We start from the raw sequence: 25,071 nt of genomic DNA, 5'->3' as shown, positions 1-25,071 counted from the left end.
GGCGGCTCTGGCAGCTCCTGGCTGACTGACGGCTCTGGCAGCTCCTGGCTGACTGACGGCTCTGGCAGCTCCTGGCTGACTGACGGCTCTGGCAGCTCCTGGCTGACTGACGGCTCTGGCAGCTCCTGGCTGACTGACGGCTCTGGCAGCTCCTGGCTGACTGGTGGCTCTGGCAGCTCCTGGCTGACTGGCGGCTCTGGCCGCTCCTGGCTGGCTGACGGCTCTGGCGGCTCCTGGCTGGCTGACTGGCGGCTCTGGCGGCTCCTGGCTGACTGGCGGATCAGGACAGACTGGCGGCTCTGGCAGCTGCTGGCGGCTCAGGACAGACTGGCGGCTCTGGCGGCTCAGGACAGACTGGCGGCTCTGGCGGCTCAGGACAGGCGGGTGGCTCCGGCGGCTCAGGACAGACGGGAGACTCCGGCGGCTCAGGACAGACGGGAGACTCTGGCGGCTCAGGACAGACGGGAGACTCTGGCGGCTCAGGACAGACGGGAGACTCTGGCGGCTCAGGACAGACGGGAGACTCTGGCCGGCACGGTGCCTGCCCGGTCCCTCTCGCTCTCCGGTAAGCACGGGAAGTTGGCACAGGTCTCCTTTCCTGGCATCGCCAAAGTCCCCTTGTGCCACCCCCCTAATAAATTTTTGGGGCTGCCTCTCGGGCTTCCAGCCGCTCTGCTGTGCTAGCTCCTCATAATGCCGCCTCTCTGCCTGCAGCTCTGCTTTGGGGCGGCGATATTCCCCTGGCTGTTCCCAGGGTCCTTTACCGTCCAGAATCTCTTCCCAAGTCCAGTTATCCAGGTATCGCTGCCTCTCCTGCTGCTGCTGCTGCTGCCTGTTACCACGCTGCTTTGTCCTTGGTTGGTGGGTGTTTCTGTAATGGCAGATCTCCTCTACGCACTGGGGAAACTGTGCGCTCCACCGCGTAACACGGTGCCTGCCCGGTCCCTCTCGCTCTCTGTTAAGCACGGGAAGTTGGCGCAGGTCTCCTTTCCTGGCTTCGCCACAGTCCCCTTGTGCCCCCCCTAATCAATTTTTGGGGCTACCTCTCGGGCTTCCAGCCGCTCTGCCGTGCTAGTAAGGATCGGACCAAGATGCAGCGTGGTAAGTGTCCATAATGTTTTAAAGACAAAATGAACACTCGCACAAAAACAATAAACGATAACGTGAAATCTACAAAAAACGAAACAGTACCATGTGGCGACAAACACACACACGGAAATGAACACCCACAAACCAACAGTGAAACCCAGGCTACCTAAGTATGATTCTCAATCAGAGACAACTAATGACACCTGCCTCTGATTGAGAAACATACTAGGCCGAAACAGAAACCAAACATAGAAAAACAAACAGACTGCCCACCCCAACTCACTTCCTGACCATACTAAATAAAGACAAAACAAAGGAAATAAAGGTCAGCACGTGACAAGTATCTATATCCACAATAAAACAAGTCCAATATCAACACAACCTGAAAAGCAAGGAAGAAGCCACTTCTCCAAAAAGCCAGACTACGGTTTGCAACTGCACATTGGGACAAAGATCAAACTTTTTGGAGAAATGTCCTCTGGTCTGATGAAACAAAATAGAACTGTTTGTCTATAATGACCGTCGTTATGTTTGGAGGATAAAGGGGGACGCTTGCAAGCCGAAGAACACCATCCCAACCGTGAAGCTCTGGGGTGGCAGCATCATGTTGTGGGGGTGCATTGCTGCTGGAGGGACTGGTGCACTTCACAAAATAGATGGCATCATGAGGTAGGAAAATTATGTGGATGTATTGAAGCAACATCTCAAGACATCAGTCAGGAAATTAAAGCTTGGTCGCAAATGGGTCTTCCATACAATGACCCCAAGCATACTTCCAAAGTTGTGGCAAAATGGCTTACGGACAACAAAGTCAATGTATTGGAGTGGCCATCTCAAAGCCCTGACCTCAATCCCATAGAACAATTGTGGGCAGACCTGAAAAAGCGTGTTCCAAGTAAGGAGGCCTAGAAACCTGATTCAGTTACTCCAGCTCTGTCAGGAGGAATGGGCCAAAATTCACCCAACTTATTGTGGGAAGCTTGTGGAAGGCTACCCGAAACGTTTGACCCAAGTTAAACAATTTAAAGGCAATGCTACCAAATACTAATTGAGTGTATGTAAACTTCTGACCCACTGGGAATGTGATGAAAGAAATACAAGCTGAAATAAATCCTTCTCTCTCCTATTATTCTGACATTTCACATTCTTAAAATAAAGTGGTGATCCTAACTGACCTAAAACAGGGAATTTTTACTAGGATTAAATGTTTAAATGTATTTCAATGTATTTTGCTAAGGTGTATGTAAACTTCTGACTTCCAATGTATGTAAATAATATATTTCAGTTTTTTTATATTTGAGAAAAAAAAACTGTTTTCACTTTGTAATTATGGAGTATTGTGTGTAGATTGTTGACTATTTAAAATAATTTTTTGTCCATTTTAGAATAAGGCAGTAATGTAGCAAAATGTGGAAAAAGTCAAGTGGTGTGTTCGAATCAATCAAACATGATGAATCCTGAAGCTGAAACAAAGTGCATGACAAGGTGGCCCAGAGGAAGCTAGCCGTTTGTTCTCAATCCCTACCTTGCTCAATTCTTCCAAGAGCTCCCCTGAGTTTGAATGAAGACGTCTAGTTAAGTAAGTGCACATACACACGACACCAGCTTGATATGTCGCTTGTCCCCTGTCTTTTTACCAACAGAGTAACACCCCTGGTGATCTCTCTCTCATTCTATTCTTTATTTTTCTATGCTTGTCCTTGTGGTTAGAAGAGCTGACAAATCAGAATTGAGGAGGCTTGTTACGAAGCCCCATGAGGAACAACTGATGCTGCAGTGACTTCTCTCTCCTGGATGCTCTCCGGTCCATCATAGCCTGGTATGGCAACTCCCCCGACGCGGACCGCAAACTGCTTCAGAGGGTGATACACCCAGCCGAACGCCCCGTTGGGCACACACTGCCTGCTCTCCAGGACACCTACAACACCAGGTGTTGCAGGAAGGCCAAGAAGAACATCAGGGACCTCAGCCATCCGAGCCATCTTCTCCCCATTTCCATTACTCAGACGCGTTTGGCACAGGAGCATTACGGTGAAAACTGGAAGACTTGCCAATTAGTTATACCCCCAGACCATCAGGCTGCTGAATTGCCACCACTACCTATTTTTGTGTTATTATTTGTATTTCTTTTATTTCACTTGTCTCTACACCCCTCAATGGTAATTTAGTCTGCCTGCTGCTCCACCTATGGGCAATGTCCACCCCTATGGACATGTATTTATTAATCACTGCTACAGTTGTTATTATATATATTGTACTATGTCTATTTTTCTTATTACCATTTTCATTGTTTTATTTCACTTAGTCCTGCAAGTTGGAGCTCGGAGCTTTGAATCGGAAAATCTAAGATTGTACCCAATCCCAATTTTAACTCCTTCTCCCTCTCTCTCTCTCTCTCATAAGTGTTGTGATGATTCTCTAATTTGGTTACATGTGTTAACTTCTTAATACTTCTATTGTCAATTATGTTGTTTATTAATTTGTAATGTTGTTACCAATTTGAATACATTTATTTTATGTACAAACGTATTGTTTATCTTACATTTAGATTTCAAGTAGAATTTCACTGTATATTTTCAGCATTATCCTGGCACCACAGTTGCCGGCTTAATACTGTAATTTGCTTTATAGTACTATTTTCCTCACTGTAAAACATTACTGCATCCTGTAAATGTACAGCAAGGATGCTGTAATATGTCTTTATAGTAAGTAAAATAGTTATGTAAAACATATGACAGCATCTCTGCTGTAAAGCAAAATTACAGCATTAAGCTGGCCACTGTGGTGCAAGTATAATGCTGTAAATTTACAGGGAAAAGTTTTACAGTGTAGAGATAGCAGACAGTCTATTATCAGAGGTATATATTAAAGCATTTAGGGATGGATAGGACATACTAAACCTCCAAGCAGTCCCACGGGAGAGACGAGGAGTGATAAGAGAGGGTGAAGTGGGGGAAGGGTAGAGGAAGGGTGAGGAAGATGGAGTATTCAGTACCCGCCCTTCTCGGAGTTTCAGAGTCGTGTATCCCAGCAACAGCACTGGGGGTGTGACCCAGCACCACATGGCTCCATTCAAACTCTAACAAGATCCAAATGGACTTGTGATCTACCACACACACACACAACACCCTCCCAACTGGTTTAACCCCACCGTATCACTGCTCGTCTCCCCCGTGGGACTGCTTGACAGTTTAGTGTGTCCTATCCATCCCTAAATGCTTTTCTTTATACCTCTGATAATAGACGGTCTCTTTAGTAAATATAAAAAATTGTTAGACATAGTGTGGCATTTCCGGCATGATACCTTCACCGGTACCTCCTCACCTTCATCCTCCGTCCACCCATTGTTGTCCCTCATCCATTGTCTCCATCATCCTTTTACACACACACACATACACACACCTTCACAGTTAAAGCCAGGTTTGTGAGTCTGGGCCATCTGCCTGTGTTTGGGGTCCCACAGGGCACCCTGTTAGCTCTGACAAAAGAGCCATCAGCAGCACCCACACCCTTGCACGCATGCATTCCCTCATGTCAATCATTCCTTAATTAGGATAATACATACATGTTCCCCTCTCTCCCTCTTTTCTTTGGAAATTAGTATTTAATGATTGGTTTGAGTATTAATTATACAGTGCCTTGCGAAAGTATTCGGCCCCCTTGAACTTTGCGACCTTTTGCCACATTTCAGGCTTCAAACATAAAGATATAAAACTGTATTTTTTTGTGAAGAATCAACAACAAGTGGGACACAATCATGAAGTGGAACGACATTTATTGGATATTTCAAACTTTTTAACAAATCAAAAACTGAAAAATTGGGCGTGTAAAATTATTCAGCCCCCTTAAGTTAATACTTTGTAGCGCCACCTTTTGCTGCGATTACAGCTGTAAGTCGCTTGGGGTATGTCTCTATCAGTTTTGCACATCGAGAGACTGAAATTTTTCCCCATTCCTCCTTGCAAAACAGCTCGAGCTCAGTGAGGTTGGATGGAGAGCATTTGTGAACAGCAGTTTTCAGTTCTTTCCACAGATTCTCGATTGGATTCAGGTCTGGACTTTGACTTGGCCATTCTAACACCTGGATATGTTTATTTTTGAACCATTCCATTGTAGATTTTGCTTTATGTTTTGGATCATTGTCTTGTTGGAAGGCAAATTTCCATCCCAGTCTCAGGTCTTTTGCAGACTCCATCAGGTTTTTTTCCAGAATGGTCCTGTATTTGGCTCCATCCATCTTCCCATCGATTTTAACCATCTTCCCTGTCCATGCTGAAGAAAAGCAGGCCCAAACCATGATGCTGCCACCACCATGTTTGACAGTGGGGATGGTGTGTTCAGCTGTGTTGCTTTTACGCCAAACATAACGTTTTGCATTGTTGCCAAAAAGTTCAATTTTGGTTTCATCTGACCAGAGCACCTTCTTCCACATGTTTGGTGTGTCTCCCAGGTGGCTTGTGGCAAACTTTAAACAACACTTTTTATGGATATCTTTAAGAAATGGCTTTCTTCTTGCCACTCTTCCATAAAGGGCAGATTTGTGCAATATACGACTGATTGTTGTCCTATGGACAGAGTCTCCCACCTCAGCTGTAGATCTCTGCAGTTCATCCAGAGTGATCACGGGCCTCTTGGCTGCATCTCTGATCAGTCTTCTCCTTGTATGAGCTGAAAGTTTAGAGGGACGGCAAGGTCTTGGTAGATTTGCAGTGGTCTGATACTCCTTCCATTTCAATATTATCGCTTGCACAGTGCTCCTTGGGATGTTTAAAGCTTGGGAAATATTTTTGTATCCAAATCCGGCTTTAAACTTCTTCACACCAGTATCTCGGACCTGCCTGGTGTGTTCCTTGTTCTTCATGATGCTCTCTGCGCTTTTAACGGACCTCTGAGACTATCACAGTGCAGGTGCATTTATACGGAGACTTGATTACACACAGGTGGATTGTATTTATCATCATTAGTCATTTAGGTCAACATTGGATCATTCAGAGATCCTCACTGAACTTCTGGAGAGAGTTTGCTGCACTGAAAGTAAAGGGGCTGAATAATTTTACACGCCCAATTTTTCAGGTTTTGATTTGTTAAAAAAGTTTGAAACATCCAATAAATGTCGTTCCACTTCATGATTGTGTCCCACTTGTTGTTTATTCTTCAAAAAAAATACAGTTTTATATATTTATGTTTGAAGCCTGAAATGTGGCAAAAGGTCGCAAAGTTCAAGGGGGCCGAATACTTTCGCAAGGCACTGTACAATAATGATATCTAATTGGAATGGCACCATTTGTCATTTCTGCAACTGGTAACTTTTTTTAGTATTAGTTTGAGGAACTGTTGGTGAACCAACATTTGATTGAGCTCAAAATAAACTCTAAACATGTCAATAACAATTACATTTTCTTCTAACATCTTCTACGTCCTGCTCTTTGAAATGCAAAACAAAGCTTAAGTCAATATAAAATATTGTTGGTTATTCTCAAACAAGTATTATAATATTTTAATCATATAAAATATTTTAGATCAAGAGAAAGATGACACATATCAAGGCGTGCACCCACCCACGCACGTCCACACACACACACAAGGTCAACATCTTACAAGTTCCAAACCAACTTTGCTATGTAGTGACTTTTATCGTATTTATCTTTACTTTTTTGTGCTATTATAACATATGACCACTCGATTTTGACTTCAAACATGACTTAGACTCCGACTCAACTGTTCCACTGTTCATTCCCTATTATTTTGTTTCAGGGGCTACCAATACGCTGCAGGCATAGACGCTGGAGACAAGGTGGCGTCCTGGTGAAATTGAGGCAAAGAGAATACCGAGTGGTGCTTCCCTCCATTCTATTGGCAAATGTCCAGTCACTCGAGAATAAGATGGATGAGCTTTGTTCGAGAGTCTCCTATCAGAGAGACATGAAAAGCTGCATATTATATGTCTTACTGAAACGTGGCTGGATGTTGACGCTATGTATGTAGTGCTCGGTGGATTCTCCATGCAGTGGATTCTCCATGCAGTGGCAGGATCGTACAGCGGCTTTGGAAAAGTTGAAAGGAGGTGGAGTGTACTTTTTCATAAATATCAAATGGTGTGCTGCTTCAAGTGTGAAGGAAAGCTCTAGCTTTTGTTCACCTGATATAGAATACCTCATGGGAAGCTGCAGAACCTTTTTTATACCAAGAGAGTTCTCCTCCGTAGTTATCACTGTTGTCTACATCTCTCCCAAGGCTAGCACTCAACAAACTGTATGGGGCAATAAACTGGGTAGACTTAAAACTGTCCTACCTCACTTTTACCATCATGTCTCATGTGCCACTATGGGGGCTAAAACTGGACTTTATTTACACACAGAAATGCATACAAGGGTCTCCTCCATCTTCCATTAGGCAAATCTGACCATGACTCTATTCTCTTGCTTCCTGTTAACAAACACAAAACTCAAACAGGAAGTACTACTGATGCGCTGAATACAGAAGTGGTCGGAAAAAGAAGAGGCGAGGCTACAAGACTGTTTTGCTTGAACAGATTAGGATATGTTCCGGGATTCAACCGATAGCATTGAGGAGTTTACCACAACAGTCATGGGCTTCATCAATAAGTGCATATACAATGTTGTCCCCACAGTGACTATAAGAACATATACAAACCAAAAACCATGGATTACAGGCAATATCCGCACTGGGTTAAAGGCTAGAGCTACTGCTTACAAGGAACAGGACATGGACGCATACAAGAAAACCTGCTACGACCTCTGACAAGACATCAAACACCAAAAAGGACTCTATAGGTGGAAGGTGGAATCATATTAAACTGGCTCCAGCTTTCGTCGTATGGGGGAAACCCAACCGTCGTAAAGGGAAACCCAACCATGAGTTGCCCAGGGATGCAGAACTCCCTAAGTGCCTTATAACACTGTACCTTGCATGAAAGCCCCTGTTTTTCCAGAAGACTGTGTGATCTCGCTCTCCGTGGCCGTTGTGAGTAAAACGTTTAAACAGGTAACAATCACATTGCCAGACGGAATACCAGGGCATGTTCTCCAAGCATACGCAGACCAGCTGGCAAGTGTCTTCACAGACATTTGAAATCTATCCTGTCCCAGTCTGTAATCCCAATATGTTTTAAACTGACCACCATTGTCCCTGTTCCCAAGAGCTCCAAGGTAACCTGCCTAAATGACTATCGCCCAGTAGCACTCACATCTGTAATTAAGAGTGCCTTGAAAGGATGGTAACGACACACATCAACACCATCATCCCAGACACAAGAGACCCACTCCAATTCGCATACCGCCCCAACAGATCCACAGATGACACAATCTCAATTGCTCTTCACACTGCCCTCTCGCACCTGGACAAGAGGGGAAATAACTATGTGAGAATTATTTTCATAGACTACAGTTCATCAACGCCATCATTAACACCAACTGTGTGGCCACTCACAGCTTCAACACCATCATCAAGTTTGTTGACGACATGACAGTGGTAGGCCTGATCAACGATGGCGATGAGTCAGCCCACAGGGAGGAGGTCAGAAACTTAGCAGTGTGGAGCCAGGACAACAACCTCTCCCTCAACATCAGTAAGACCAAGGAACTGGTTGTGGACTATAGGAGAAAGAGGGGAGAGCACGATGGGGCTGTTGTGGAGCGAGTCGAGAGCTTTTAAGTTCCTTGGAGTTCACATCACTAAGGACTTAACATGGTCCACACACACCCGCACTGTCGTGAAGAGGGCACGGCAGTGCCTCTTCCCACCACAAGAGGTTGAAAATATTTGGCATGTGACTTCAGAAACTCAAAATATATACAGCTGCACCATCGAGCGCATCTTGGCTGGCTGCACCACCGCTTGGTATGGCAAATGTACTGCCCTTGAGCACAAATACGCTACAAGAGGGTGGTGCGGACAGCTCAGTACATAATTGGCAGCTCAGAATATGGTTAGAATTTGAGGTCCAGGTTCATGGGATAGAAAGGCTACTGTCTTGGAAGAGGTTGTGCCTCGGTCATATACAGTCAGGACACAAGATAGGGCGGTGTATCTAAACAATAGAAACATTGAGAACGCTCAGATCACAGACATACTGACACTGGACACACAGAAAAAAAGTCTAAATTCCTTGCCCATTGTACACTTTGAGAGCCACAGCCTTTTGCATTATAGCTGGTTTGTGCCTTAGTTTATGAAAATCCTATTGATCAGGTTGGCTTTGGCCCCTGTATCCAGCTTTACGGTCAAAATTGTACCTTTGACCACAAGTTGTGCAATCCAGTTGTCACTAGCTACAGTGATGGTACTTGCATGTCCTTCATGCAATCCACAGTGCCCACAAACAAATCACTTTGTTCATCGTCGTACATTTCAATGGTGTGAAGATTTTGTCATCCCGAACTCTGCAAAACACATTTTGTCGGACATATAGAGCAAAAAACGCTGCCAAAATGTTTTCCAATTGGCATCCATATTCCCATTCATGCACAAAGTCTCTGGTGGCTTGATAACATCAGTAACACTTCCATAAACTCCAACCTTCACAGATAAAACACAATTTTCACTCCTGGTACCATGTATTACATTGTTGGTTAAGGTGTCGAAGAAGGGTGTCGTAAAAAACATTGCTCAAAACCACATCAATACAAATGGTACCCAAACTATCTGCACTGACTCTAAACAAATTCACTGGACAAAATATACAAACCATATACTGTACACACACTCACAGACACACACAATATAGACATTCCCAAACAAAACCCACACACATTCACAAACAGTGTGCCCATACATACATAACACACACAGAGACCAACACAAACACACATTACATTATTTTTCACATTTTGTTATGTTACAGCCTTATTCTAAAATGGATTAAATTGTATTTCTTCCTCATCAATCTACACAAAATATCCCGTAATGACAAAGCAAAACCAGGTTTTTAGACATTTAGGCAAATGTATAAAAAAAAACAACAGCTGAAATATCACCTTTACATAACTATTCAGACCTTTTACTCAGTACTTTGTTGAAGCTCCTTTGGCAGTGATTACAGCCTCAAGTCTTCTTCGGTATGACACTACAAGCTTAGCACACTTGTATTCGGGGAATTTCTCCCATTCTTCTCTGCAGATCCTCTCAACCTCTGTCAGGTTGGATGGGGAGCGTTGCTGCACAGCTATTTTCAGGTCTCTCCAGAAATGTTCGATCAAGGTTCAAATCCGGGCTCTGGCTGGACCACTCAAGGCTATTTAGAGACTTGTCACAAAGTCACTCCTGTGTTGTCTTGGCTGTGTGCTTAGGGTCGTTGTCCTGTTGGAAGGTGAACCTTTGCCCCAGTCTGAGTTCCTGAGCACTCTGAAGCAGGTTTTCATCAAGGATCTGTCTGTACTTTGCTCTGTTAATCTTTCCCTCAATCCTGACTAGTCTCCCAGTCCCTGCTGCTGAAAAACATCCCCCATGCTGCCACCACCATTCTTCACCATAGGAATGGTGCAAGGTTTCCTCCAGACATGACACTTGGCATTCAGAGTTCAATCTTGATTTCATAAGACCAGAGAATCTTGTTTTTCATGGTCTGAGAGTCCTTTAGGTGCCTTTTGGCAAACTCCAAGTGGGCTGTCATGTGCACTTTAGTGAGGAGTGGCTTCTGTCTGACCACTCTACCATAAAGGCCTGATTGGTGGAGTGCTGCAGAGATGGTTGTCCTTCTGGAAGTTTCTCCCATCTCCACAGAGGAACTCTGGAGCTCTGTCAGAGTGACCATAGCGTTCTCTGTCACCTCCCTGACCAAAGCCCTTCTCGCCCAATTGCTCAGTTTGGCCGGGCGGCCAGCTCTATGAAGAGTCATGATGTTTCCAAACTTCTTCCATTTAAGAATGATGGCAGCCACTGTGTTCTTGGGGACCTTCAATGCTGAACACATGTTTTGGTACCCTTCCCCAGATATGTGCCTCGATATAGTCCTGTCTCAGAGCTCTATGGACAATTTCAATGTCCAATGAAAACAGGATGCAGCTGAACTCAAGTCTCATAGCAAAGGGTCTGAATACTTATATAAATAAGGTATTTCTGTTTTTTGCAAAAATAAAAAATAAACTGTTTTTGATTTGTTATTATGGGGTATTCTTGGGTACAGGAACAATGGTGAACATCTTGAAGCAGGTGGGGACAACAGACTTGGATAGGGAGAAATGTAATATGTCCGTAAACATTCCAACCAGCTGGTCTACACTTGCTCTGGAGGAACGCGGCTCGGGATGTCATCTGGTCCAGTAGCCTTATGAGGGTTAACACGTTTAAATGTCTTACTCACATTGGCCATGGAGAACAAGAACTCACAGTCCTCATGAGCGGTGGTGACCGGTGTCGACGGCTCAGTGTTTTCCTTGAAACGGTTCAAGAAGGTCTTTAGCTTTTTCGGCAGAGAGGTGTTGGTGTCCTCGAAGTTGCTGGCTTTCCCTTTATAAACCTTGATTGTCTGAATCGCGACTAGAAATTGACGGAACTTCCATCGAGTTGGGAGACCGGCAGTCGACTTGCAGACCAGGGTCAATTAAACCACCATTTATTTTAAATTAAAAGCCCACCGAGATATAATGCTGAATCAAATTATCACTTTTTTAATTTTTCTCAGTTAAACCATCATTTATTTTAAATAAAAATCCCACCGAGATATAATGCTGAATCAAATCATCACTTATCTCATTTTTCTCAGTGATGATGACAGAGTCTGACACAACTTGCTTACCCAGGGAAGGAAAGGAATTTCCAAGCTTCAGTGGATTAACTGTTCTCTAATATTTAAACAAATCACCAGCAGTCTGAGATAGAAATGAGAAATTAGCTAGATTTAGCTTTCTTGAGTGAGGAAGTGCATCTATTTCTCAATAGCCTGAAAAGCTGCCAGTCAGATACAATCAGTTTTATAGCCTTGGCACAGGCCTGATTGATCATCATAACATGATCTGAAAGTTCTACAGAGAACCAAAGAATTGTTCTATGTTTTACTCTAATGCATTTAAAGGGAGCTTGTTTGTCTACCAGTGAGACAAAAATAGAATAGCTAATTCAGGGTCAGGCATGCAGCTGATAGAGGAAAAGTCAGAGTAATACACACCATGAAGAAAAGCTTGTGTGGAAAAATGTTTAACATTCATCTTCATAATCAAATCAAATTGTATTTGTCACATGTGCCGAGTACAACAGGTGTAGTAGACCTTATAGTGAAAAGCTTACTTACAAGCCCTTAAACATCAATGCAGTTTTCAGAAGAAAAAAAGGAAATAAAAATATATATAGAAATATAACAAATATTTCAGGAGGAACAATAAAATAATAGTAGGGAGGCTGTATACAGGTTGTTCCGGTAGAGTCAATGTGCGGTGGCACCGGTTAGTCGAGGTTAGTCGAGGTAATTGAAGGCGTTGGAAAGGTACTAGCATAATTGCACAATTACATCACTATATAATCATACTATCACCACATACAAGTAATAAACAGTATATTATATATCCCCCACTTATTCTTGCTACCAGGAGCGTCCTGAGAATTCCAATCGTGCAGAATGCGAACCCGTTCATATGCACAAGCTAGGTCTCCGGTGTGCATCAGCAACCACGGTACTTCTTGAAGCCAGCTCGCGGATCCCTCCACGTGACGTCTAGCGAAGACAAGAAGACGAGTCTCGGCACCAGTGTAACAGATGTTAATCGTACTCTCCTTGTGTTGTGTTTTGTTAAGAATAATCACCCCAGCCAGTGGTCCCAGTTGAGCATGATTTATTATCTGTAGTTAAATAGGAAACAGAATGTTAGTTGTGCAGGGCTTAATGATGTTGATTGTAAAATCCCTTGAATCACATTTTCATACGGGCCATAAACAAAATTCAAAAATACAATACAAAATATAATATGTGTAAATACCTGTAGTTAAATAGGAAACGTCACGTTAGTTGCGCAGGGCTTAAAATGTTGATAAATTGGTAAAATCTGTAGCATGAAAACAACTGTTTGCAGTGAGCTTATGTGGCCATTACAACGGTGCATGTCAGCTAACAGACATATATATATATATAGCAATAATATACCAAAGCACATCCCTGAAAGCCCCTGAATTGCAAACAGGTACCATATACCCACACATGTATAAATCAGGAATGTACATTAAACTTGTACACACTCAAATATAAAAATAGAGTACAGTATTCAGAATGTGACCTACCCCTTGCATCACATTTTCATACTGGGGAGACCTGATGTTCGCAATCTCCCCCTATCTGCAAGCGGGGCCAATAACAACACGCCATATTGTCATGGAAATTGTACAAACCAATAAAAGTGCTTGAACATTAAAGGCAGAAACATAACATAACCAACCCTGTTACAGCTGGAGACCTTGGCATTTTTTTGAGGTCTTCCTCTGACACACCCTTGTATAGAGGTCCTGGATGGCAGGAGGCTTGGCCCCAGTGATCTACTGGGCAGTATGCACTACCATTTGTAGTGCTTTGCAGTAGGAGGCCAAGCAGTTGCCATAACAGGCGGTGATGCTCTCGATGGTGTAGCTGTGGAGCTTTTTGTGGATCTGAGGACTCATGCCAAATCTTTTCAGTCTCCTGAGGGGGAATAGAAGTTATCATACCCTCTTCATGAGTGTCTTGGTGTGTTTGGACCATGGTAGATTCTTGGTGATGTGGATTCCAATGAACTTCAAGCTCTCAAACTGCTCCACTACTGCCCCGTCGATGAGAATGGGGGCGTGCTCAGTCCTCCTTTTTCTGTAGTCCACAATCATATCCTTTGTCTTGATCACATTGAGGGAGAGGTTGTTATCCTGGCACAACACTGCAAGGTCTCTGACTTCCTCCCTGTAGTCTGTCTCATCGTTGTCAGTGATCAGGCCTACCACTGTTGTCGTCGGCAAACTTAATGATGGTGTTGGAGTCGTGCTTGGCCATGCAGTCATGGATGAACAGGCAGTACAGGAGTCGACTGAGCACTCACCCCTGAGGGGCACATGTGTTGAGGATCAGTGTGGCAGATGTGTTGTTACCTACCCTTACCACCTGGTGGTGGCCCGTCAGGAAGTCCAGGATCCAGTTGCAGAGGGAGGTGTTTAGTTCCAGGGTCCTAAGCTTAGTGATGAGCTTTGATGGAACTATGGTGTTGAACGCTCAGCTATAGTCAATGAATAGCATTCTCGCGTAGATGTTCCTTTTGTCCAGGTAGGAAAAGGCACAATGGAGTGCAACAGAGTCTGCATCATCTGTGGATCTGTTGGGGCGGTATGGAAATTGGAATGGGTCTAGGGTTTCTGGGATAATGGTGTTGATGTGAGCCATGACCAGCATTTCAAAGCACTTCATGGCTACAGACGTGAGTGCTACGGGTCGGTAGTAATTTAGGCAGGTTACCTTGGTGTTCTTGGGCACAGGGACTATGGTGGTCTGCTTGAAACATGTTGGTATTACAGACTCTGTCAGGGACAGGTTGAAAATATCAGTGTAGACACATGCCAGTTGGTCAGCGCATGCTCAGAGTACACGTCCTGGTAATCCATCTGTTCCTGCGGCCTTGTGAATGTTGACCTGTTTAAAGGTCTTACTCACATCTGCTACGAAGAGTGTGATTACACAATTGTCCGGAACAGCTGATGCTCTCATGCATGCTTCAGTGTTGCTTGCCTCGAAGTGAGCATATAAGGTATTTAGCTCATCTGGTATGCTCGTGTCAGTGGGCAGCTCGTGGCTGTGCTTCCCTTTGTAGTCCGTAATAGTTTGCAAGCCACATCCGAGGAGCTTCGGATCCGGTGTGGTAAAATTCAATCTTAGTCCTGTATTGATGCTTTGCCTGTTTGATGGTTCGCCGGAGGGCATAGCGAGATTTCTTATAAGCGTCCAGGTTGGAGTACCGCTCCTTCAAAGCGGCAGCTCTACCCTTTAGTTCAGTGCGGATGTTGCCTGTAATCCGTAGCTTCTGGTTGGGGTACGTACGTACGCTCACTGTGGGGATGACGTCATCGATGCACTTTTTGATTAAGCCAGTGACTGATGTGGTGTACTCCTCAATGCCATTCGAAGAACCCCAGAACATATTCCAGTCTGTGCTAACAAAACCATCCTGTAGCATAGCATCTGCGTCCTCTGACCACTTCCGTATTGAGCGAGTCACTGGTACTTCCTGGTTTAATTTGTGCTTGTAAGCAGGAATCAGGAGGATAGAGTTATGGTCAGATTTGCCAAGTGGAGGTTGAGGGAGAGCTTTTCAGCGTCTCTGTGTGTGGAGTAAAGGTGGAGTTGTTTTCCTCTGGTTGCACATTTAACATGCTGGTTGAAATTAGGTAAAACAGATTTAAGTTTCCCTGCATTAAAGTCCCCAGCCACTAGGAGTGTCACCTTTGAATGAGCATTTTCCTGTTTGCTTATGGCCCTACACAGCTTGTTGAATGCCATCTTTGTGCCAGCATCGGTTGAAGTGGTAACTAGACAGCTACGAAAAATATAGATAAACTCTCTTGGTAAATAGTTGGTCTACAGCTTATCATGAGATACTCTACCTCAGGCGAGCAAAGCCTTGAGACTTCGTAAATATTAGATTTAGTGCAACAGCTGTTATTTGCAAATAGACACAGACCGCCACCCTTGTCTTACTGTAGGCAGCTGTTCTATCTTGCTGTTGGACCCAAAATCCACCCAGCTGTATGTTATCCATGTCGTTGTTTAGCCACGACTCTGTGAAATATTAGATATTCCAGTTTTTAACGTCCAGTTGGTAGGATATACTTGATTGAAGCTCATCTATTTTGTTATCCAATGATTGCACATTGGCTAATAGGACTGATGGTAGAGGGGGTTTACTCACTCGTCTACGAATTCTCAGAAGCCCGACCTCCTTCACCTTTTTCTCCATCTTTTCTTCACGCAAATGACGGGGATTGGGCCCGTTCCCGAGAAAGCTCTACATCCTTTGCATCTTCGTCCAGTTTGTGGTGAGTAATCACTGTTCTGATGTTCAGAAGTTAGTTTTGGTCATAAGTGACTGTAGCAGCAACATTATTGTGGCGACTCTCCCACTCTGTCTGCCAAATTATTTCCCTTTGCTCCACCCACCGACATCCTGTTAAGGAAATGAATAGGATGTCGGTGGGTGGAGCCGGGAGGGTCGTCAGCAAAATGAGACACACCTGGGCTCGGGTGTGTCCCGGAATAAATTCACCTTTTCCCCATTCATTGAGGAGATTCTCTCCACGCAGCCACACAGTTAGATTTTGGTTGCGGCATTTTTGTGGTCGTTTTGTTTGTTTGCTTTAGCACCTTTCAACACCCCTCATTATCACATCAATGCACGCAACCACTCACTTACACTACTGATTACTGACTACACACACAATTGTTAATTGTATTTAGGTTATTTCAGTTAATAAATATATTTTTGTTATTCCTTTTCTCCACTTTGTCTCCCTTTTTGTTACGGACTTCGTGATATTATGTGCAAAATAAGTTACCAACAATGCAAAAAAAATAGCCCAGTTGGTTATGAAGACGTAAAACGGCAGCCATCCCCTTCAGCGCCATTCTAACCCTACTCTCCACTGTTTCATATGAGGATCAGTGTTAATCTGTTTGGTATCTCCAATACATGCATTAGTATCTCAGTGATTACTGAGATAATTAGCAAAGACACCATTAGACAAGTACTTGTGGGGACTATTTGTGCTCGATGTTTAACATTAATCCATGTGGGTTTTGCAATCAGTTGAGTCAAATTAAAGTCAAGACAAATATTCTTGAAATGGTCGAGGCTGGGGTAAGCCAATCTAAGATAAATCCCTACAACAGATCAATGTATATCTTGGCTTATGGCCACATCTATAACCAAAGGCTAAAACGAAATTGGGGTTAGTAAAAATAACAGAGCATGATGCCACAATAGTTAATTTAAAATACACTGCTCAAAAAAATAAAGGGAACACTTAAACAACACAATGTAACTCCAACTCAATCACACTTCTGTGAAATCAAACTGTCCACTTAGGAAGCAACACTGATTGACAATAAATTTCACATGCTGTTGTGCAAATGGAATAGACAACAGGTGGAAATTATAGGCAATTAGCAAGACACCCCCAATAAAGGAGTGGTTCTGTAGGTGGTACCACAGACCAATTCTCAGTTCCTATGCTTCCTGGCTGATGTTTTGGTCACTTTTGAATGCTGGCGGTGCTTTCACTCTAGTGGTAGAATGAGACGGAGTCTACAACCCACACAAGTGGCTCAGGTGGCTCATCCAGGATGGCACATCAATGCGAGCTATGGCAAGAAGGTTTGCTGTGTCTGTCAGCGTAGTGTCCAGAGCATGGAGGCGCTACCAGGAGACAGGCCAGTACATCAGGAGACGTGGAGGAGGCCGTAGGAGGGCAACAACCCAGCAGCAGGACCGCTTCCTCCGCCTTTGGGCAAGGAGGAGCACTGCCAGAGCCCTGCAAAATGACCTCCAGCAGGCCACAAATGTGCATGTGGCTGCTCAAACGATCAGAAACAGACTCCATGAGGGTGGTAATGAGGGCCCGACGTCCACAGGTGGGGGTTGTGCTTACAGTCCAACACCGTGCAGGACGTTTGGCATTTGCCAGAGAACACCAAGATTGGCAAATTCGCCACTGGCGCCCTGTGGTCTTCACAGATGAAAGCAGGTTCACACTGAGCACATGTGACAGAGTCTGGAGACGTCGTGGAGAACGTTCTGCTGCCTGCAACATCCTCCAGCATGACCGGTTTGGCGGTGGGTCAGTCATGGTATGGGGTGGCATTTATTTGGGGGGCCGCACAGCCCTCCATGTGCTCGCCAGAGGTAGCCTGACTGCCATTAGGTATTGAGATGAGATCCTCAGACCCCTTGTGAGACCATATGCTGGTGCGGTTGGCCCTGGGTTCCTCCTAATGCAAGACAATGCTAGACCTCATGTGGCTGTAGTGTGTCAGCAGTTCCTGCAAGAGGAAGGCATTAATTCTATGGACTTGCCCGTCCGTTACCCAGACCTGAATCCAATTGAGCACATCTGGGACATCATGTCTCGCTCCATCCACCAACGCCACGTTGCACCACAGACTGTCCAGGAGTTGGCGGATGCTTTAGTCCAGGTCTGGGAGGAGATCCCTCAGGAGACCATCCGCCACCTCATCAGGAGCATGCCCAGGCGTTGTAGGGAGGTCATACAGGCACGTGGAGGCCACACACACTACTGAGCCTCATTTTGACTTGTTTTAAGGACATTACATCAAAGTTGGATCAGCTTGTAGTGTGGTTTTCCACTTTAATTTTGAGTGTGACTCCAAATCCAGACCTCCATGGGTTGATAAATTTGATTTCCATTGATAATTTTTGTGTGATTTTGTTGTCAGCACATTCAACTATGTAAAGAAAAAAGTATTTAATAAGAATACTTAATTCATTCAGATTTAGGATGTGTTATTTTAGTGTTCCCTTTATTTTTTGAGCAGTGTATATATATCCACTCCTCCCCCTTTATCTCAGTCTGTGACACCTGAAGATGTTATAATAAGCAATATCAATGTCCTTATCCGGGATCAAGCTATTCAGTCAAGTCTGTGAGAACCAAAATATCTGTGTCATGCACCCAGATATCAAGAAGGTCCACCTTTATCATTACATTTTGTAGGTTGATATATGACAGCTCATGCCCTCTATGCGATTTGAAGACATCGGGGGTATCCATATTTGTGGTATTTAAAATAATAGCACTGGATGAGCTTACCACAGTGGCCTTCCCAACTGGGCTAATATTAAAAGGGCTAACAAAGGAATTCAACTTCATGGACACATGATTATTACTGGCAATACCCCTGGGAATATGTAGCAGTACTTTTGAAAATGTTTATCATTTAGCAGACACTCTTACACAGAGCATATACAGTTTGTGCATTCATTTTAAGATAGCTAGGTGAGACAACCACATATCAGTCATAGTAAGTACATTTTTCCTCAAAAAAGTAGCTATCAGAAAGGCCATAGCTAGTGTTGTGGAAATTCTCACATGGACACTCAGAAGTCAATCTTAAATGAATCATGCTTTATTTGTCAGAACGCTGGAGAGCTTCCAACCAACTCAATGCACCATAGTAAATGTCATTCAGGAGCTCTTCCTGGGCAGTTCCAGCAGTTGTCTTATATACGGCTATAAACAGACAAGTTATATTTGAATGATTTAGCATAATTCACTAATCATTACCATTTTGTTTCCTAACATGTGACAGACCAATACCTCACAAGGATTCTTCTCTCTAAACTGAGACCTTGAAACTGAGATATCTTTTGTTTGTTCTCAAAACAAGGTCTGGGCATACTGCCAAATTGCATCTACGAATAATGAGGATTTGTTCAGTCAGCCACTTGCATGAACACAGAAATTTGTTTATAGAACAGCACATAAATAGGGCACAAACATTATAATTCCATTACAATAGTGTAATAATATTTTGAAGAAAAATACACAACGCAGAGACAGTACGAGAATAGAACTAACGATCAATGGAAATTGTGTTTTTTCTGAAATAGGGAATTATTGATCAATGGTTCAGAGACATGGGAGGAATATGTCTTCTGAAATAGGATACCTGTTATTTGGCCATTGGCTAAGATTTATTGCAAGGAATTCTAATTGGTCAACCATAGGATAGGGCTGGGTTATAAAACTACATGTTGTTCATTTGTTCTGTGGAGAGAGAATCACTGGAGATAGAACCACAGGAGAGAATCACTGAGAACAGGGAAGAATGACCATCTACCTCCCTGTATGAGTTGTCCTCTTCGAATAAACATATTTTCCTCCCCCTGATTTGCTTTGGGGTTTCTGTTATTGAAGAGTAACAAATTGCAAACACTAGCAAGTCAATTGTGAATGTTAGTAAACAAAAATATATTATATTTATTTGTTTGTTTTTGTACAAATAAATTGGGGGTTGGGTATATACAGTGGGGAGAACAAGTATTTGATACACTGCTGATTTTGCAGGTTTTCCTACTTACAAAACATGTAAAGGTCTGTAACATTCTATGATTTTTAAGTAATTAATTTGCATTTTATTGCATGACATAAGTATTTTATTTATTCGTATCAACCAAAGATAATAAGAGGAGCCGCAATGAGTTTGGTCTGTTTATAGTATGCATGTTGAAGGAGGTGTGTCATCTACGATCATCTACTTCCCTTCATTCACTTCCGGAAGTTCACCTAAAAGATGAGTGAACCACTCCTTCACCTCATTATAACATATTTGGTCTGACAGATTACATGACACCCAGAATGGATTGTATATGTCAACAAACATGGCACCACACATAGCTTGTCACGAATCCCGTTTCCTGAGTCTGTTTTTTGCTTGTGTTCTGTCCTGGAGTGTTTTTTCCGGCGTCCTGGAACGCACCCTGTCTGGTTGCCGGGCAATTTAGCCAGTTGGGAGTTCTGATTACCCGCACCTGTATCCCATCAGCTATCTGCACACCTGGTCCTGATCATCATCTCTCCTCTTCATAAGCCCGGACCTGACATCCATTCCCTGCCGGATCGTTAGCCATGAACAGTATGTTGTGCCATAGTATCAGCCTCAAGTTGGATAGAAGTTGTTTTGTTGTTTTTTACGTATTGCTTGCCTTAAACTTACCTCCGTTTGTTCGGTCTTCAGTTACTCACCCGGATCATTTACCCCATTCCCGCCTGGTCGTCGGAGGATTCCGCTTCCCCATTGGATCCACCTATTTACTCCCATCAACTCACCACCGCTGCCCGCTACGCCACCTGGATATATCTACCCATTCACATTCACTTGTAAATAAATACTCACCTTCTTCCTACTCTCCTTGTCCTGGTCTGCTTCTGGGTTCGATTTTGAAGCAACGTGACATAGCTGGCAAATTGCTTAGCTCAAAATAATCAGTTTAACCGTCAAACAAGTATTTTTCACACATAGGGGTCTATTACAATAGATGCAATAAATCAGAATGCATTATTTGTCACAAGTACTTGAAAAACTGTTAATACATTATACTCCATACATACATACAGTATGTGAAACGACAACACAATATACAGAAAATATGGAACTTACTTTGATAGGAACGCACATGTCCAAAGTTAATATTTATAAGGAAAACAACAATGAAGGCAAAGCGAGTGCCAGCAGGAAAATGTTCCAATTCTTGCAAGACTGTGCAAATATATGCATACTTGATCTGCACGAACATGAGTAAAGTGTAGTGGGCTTTCCTCAAAGAGAGAAGTTTATCCCGCTCAGTAAAGCCTCAAACATAAATTGTCTACAATGCTGAAATCAGGCTACTTCTATGTGAATTAATAAGGAGGCGGAACACACCTCAATTGAAACTGTTGTCAGAAAATACAACTTGTTAGAAAATAATTTGAAACTGACAAGTTGGAACATAGCCTATTGATAATTATCAGGCAGCGCGTGTTAATCTACCCTGTTGCGTAATAATCATATTTTGGAACAGTGAGTGCATTCTTACATCACCTACATAAAACAACTTACGCTGGGGCGAAAGTTTGAGATATTTGGAACTCACACGTGAAAAAGTTAACAAGGCAAGTCAATAAAGAACAAATTCTTATTTACAATGATGGCCTACCCCGGGCCTCAATCCCTCCATATGGGACTCCTGATCACGGCCAGTTGTGATACAGCCTGGGATCATACCAGGGTCTGTTGTGACACCTCTAGCACTGTGATGCAGTGCCTTAAACCGCTGCGCCACTCGGGAGCCAATGAAGAACCTCCTCGTAAAACCGGGGCCTCTCCCAAAAGTGGTCAAGGTTTTCAGTGTATTCCAAATCCATCGAGGGGCAATAAGATTTAATCCAGTAGTGTAGCCAGAAGAGACTCCCGATCATGGTCGGTTGTGATACAGCCCTGGATCGAAACCAGGTTCTGTGATGACGCTGCGCCACTCAGGAGCCCTAAATAGTATTTAAATTGTAGTACATATGACTAAATTACTCACTCAAAATGTACCAAGTATAATATATTATACTTAAAAAAAGAAAAATTATAATCCGAAATGTGACCAGATGAAAATATTCTAAACATATTTCAAAACCCACATAAAGCCGAGCTATTTGATTAACAATGATTACTACTTCTGTAACAATGTAAGAATACAAAAAACTATTTAGGGAGTATTTAAATAATGTTGATAACCTCTCTCAATAACAATAGCAGAATGCAGTAATAGCCATGCTGGTTAAGTGTGCCTTGAATTCAAAATAAATTACAGACCGTGTCACCATCAAAGCACCCCCACACCATCACACCTTCTCCTGCAGTGAAGAGACGACTCCGGGATGCTGGCCTTCTAGGCAGAGTTGCAAAGAAAAAGTCATTTCTCAGACTGGCCAATAAAAAGAAAAGATTACGATGGGCAAAACGAACTCTGCCTAGAAGGCCAGCATCCCGGATTCGCCTCTTCACTGTTGACACTGAGACTGGTGTTTTGCGGGTACAATTTACATGCTTTCAGTTGAGGACTTGTGAGGCATCTGTTTCTCAAACTACACACTCTAATGTACTTGTCCTCTTGCTCAGTTGTGCACTGGGGCCTCCCACTCCGCTTTCAATTCTGGTTAGAGCCAGATTGCACTGTTCTGTGAAGGGAGTAGTACACAGCGTTGTACGAGATCTTCAGTTTCTTGGCAATTTCTCGCATGGAATAGCCTTCATTTCTCAGAACAAGAATAGACTGACAAGTTTCAGAAGAAAGTTATTTGATTCTGGCCATTTTGAGCCTGTAATCGAATCCACAAATGCTGATGCTCCAGATAATCAACAAGTCTAAAGAAGGCCAGGTTTATTGCTTCTTTAACCAGGACAACAGTTTTCAGCTACACTAACATAATTGCAAAAGGGTTTTCTAACGCTCAATTAGCCTTTTAAAATTATTCACTTGGATTAGCAAACACAATGTGCAATTGGAACACAGGAGTGATGGTTGCTGATAATGGGCCTCTGTACGCCTATGTAGATATTACATTAAAAAATCTGCCTTTTCCAGCTACAATATTAATTTACAACATTAACAATGTCTACACTGTATTTATGATCAATTTGATGTTATTTTAACCTATTCACACATAGTTCCAAATATCTTTCACGTTCGCCCCAACGTGAGTTGTTTTATGCTGATATTAACGATATGTCAGAATGCACAGAATACACTGTTCCAAAATGTGATTATTATGCTTCAGGAAAGTTAACATGCACTGCCTGCTAATTATCTATAGGCTTTGTTTCAAATTGTCAATTTCAAATGATTTTCTAACAATTTGTATTTATTAACAACAGTTTGATTTAAAGTGTGTTCCGCCTCCTCATTAATTAACATAGAAGTAGCACATTTCTGAGTTACGGACAAGTCATGTTTGAGGCTTTACTGAGCCAGATAAACTTCTCACTTCGAGGAGAGCCCACCGCACTTCACTCAAGTTTGCACAGATCAAGTATGCATATAAACTCAACAAAAAAAGAAACATCCTCTCACTGTCAACTGCGTATATTTTCATGCTTAACATGTGTAAATATTCGTATGAACATAAGATTCAACAACTGAGACACGAACTGAACAAGTCCCACGAGATGTGACAAACATAAATAGAAAAATGTGTCCCTGAACAAAGGGGGGTCAAAATCAAAAGTAACAGTCCGTATCTGCTGTGGCCATCAGCTGCATTAAGTACTGCAGTGCATCTCCTCCTCATGGACTGCACCAGATTTGCCAGTTCTTGCTTGTTACCCCACTCTTCCACCAAGGCACCTGCAAGTTCCTGGACATTTCTGGGGGGAATGGCCCTAGCCCTCACCCTCCGATTGGGATTGAGATCCGGGCTCTTCGCTGGCCATGGCAGAACACTGACATTCCTGTCTTGCAGGAAATCATGCACAGAATGAGCAGTGTGGCTGGTGGCATTGTCATGCTGGAGGGTCATGTCAGGATGAGCCTGCAGGAAGGGTACCACATGAGGGAGGAGGATGTCTTCCCTGTGTGGAGATTGCCTGCAATGACAACAAGCTCAGTCCGATGCTGCTGTGACACACCACCCCAGACCATGACGGACCCTCCACTTCCAAATCGATCCCGCTCCAGAGTACAGGCCTCGGTGTAACGCTCATTCCTTCGATGATAAACGCAAATCTGACCATCACCCTTGGTGAGGCAAAACCGTGACTCGTCAGTGAAGAGCACTTTTTGCCAGTCCTGTCTGGTCCAGCAATGGTAGGTTTGTGCCCATAGGCGAAGTTGTTGCCGGTGATGTCTGGTGAAGACCTGCCTTACAACAGGCCTACAAGCCCTCAGTCCAGCCTCTCTCAGCCTTCTAGTGCTTAGCAGAGTAGAGGTATTGTGAAGGAAGTTGTCAAGGAAGTTAGTTTGTGTTTATACTGGACCTCCCACCCCCTCCTACCATCAACCAGTGGTGTAAAGTACTTAAGTAAAAATACTTTAAATTACTACTTAAGTTGTTTTTTGGGGTATCTGTACTTCACTATTTCTATTTTTGCCAACTTTTACTTTTACTTCACTACATTCCTAAAGAAAACAATGTACTTTTTACTCCTTACGTTTTCCCTGACACCCAAAAGTACTCGTTACATTTTGACAGGAAGATTGTCCAATTCACACACTTATCAAGAGAAGATCCCTGGTCATCCCTACTGCCGCTGGTCTGGCGGAATCACTAAACATAAATGCTTAATTTGTAAATGATGTCTGAGTGTCGGAGTGTGCCCCTGGCTATCCGTCAATAAATGAAAACAAGAAAATTGTACCATCTGGTTTGCTTAATATAAGGAATTTGAAATGTTTTATACTTTAACTTTTACATTTGATATTTAAATACATTATTGGAATTCCATTTACTTTAGATACTTACAGTAAGTATATTTAAAACCAA

At 43.2% G+C, this 25,071-nt stretch overlaps 1 long non-coding RNA gene across 1 annotated transcript; it reads left to right on the top strand.

The window, feature by feature from the left end:
* The first annotated feature begins 20,565 nt into the window (after nt 1–20,565).
* On the top strand, nt 20,566–20,966 carry LOC149982918 (uncharacterized). The gene is made up of 2 exons (XR_016496923.1): nt 20,566–20,695; nt 20,798–20,966. It is a non-coding gene; the product is annotated as an uncharacterized LOC149982918 (long non-coding RNA).
* The last annotated feature ends 4,105 nt before the right edge of the window (nt 20,967–25,071 follow it).

Source organism: Oncorhynchus mykiss, chromosome 6 (assembly GCF_057628025.1).
Source record: "Oncorhynchus mykiss isolate SJ-2025 chromosome 6, ASM5762802v1, whole genome shotgun sequence".
Classification (NCBI taxonomy): Eukaryota; Metazoa; Chordata; class Actinopteri; order Salmoniformes; family Salmonidae; genus Oncorhynchus; species Oncorhynchus mykiss.
This window is presented reverse-complemented; position numbering and strand designations above follow the sequence as displayed.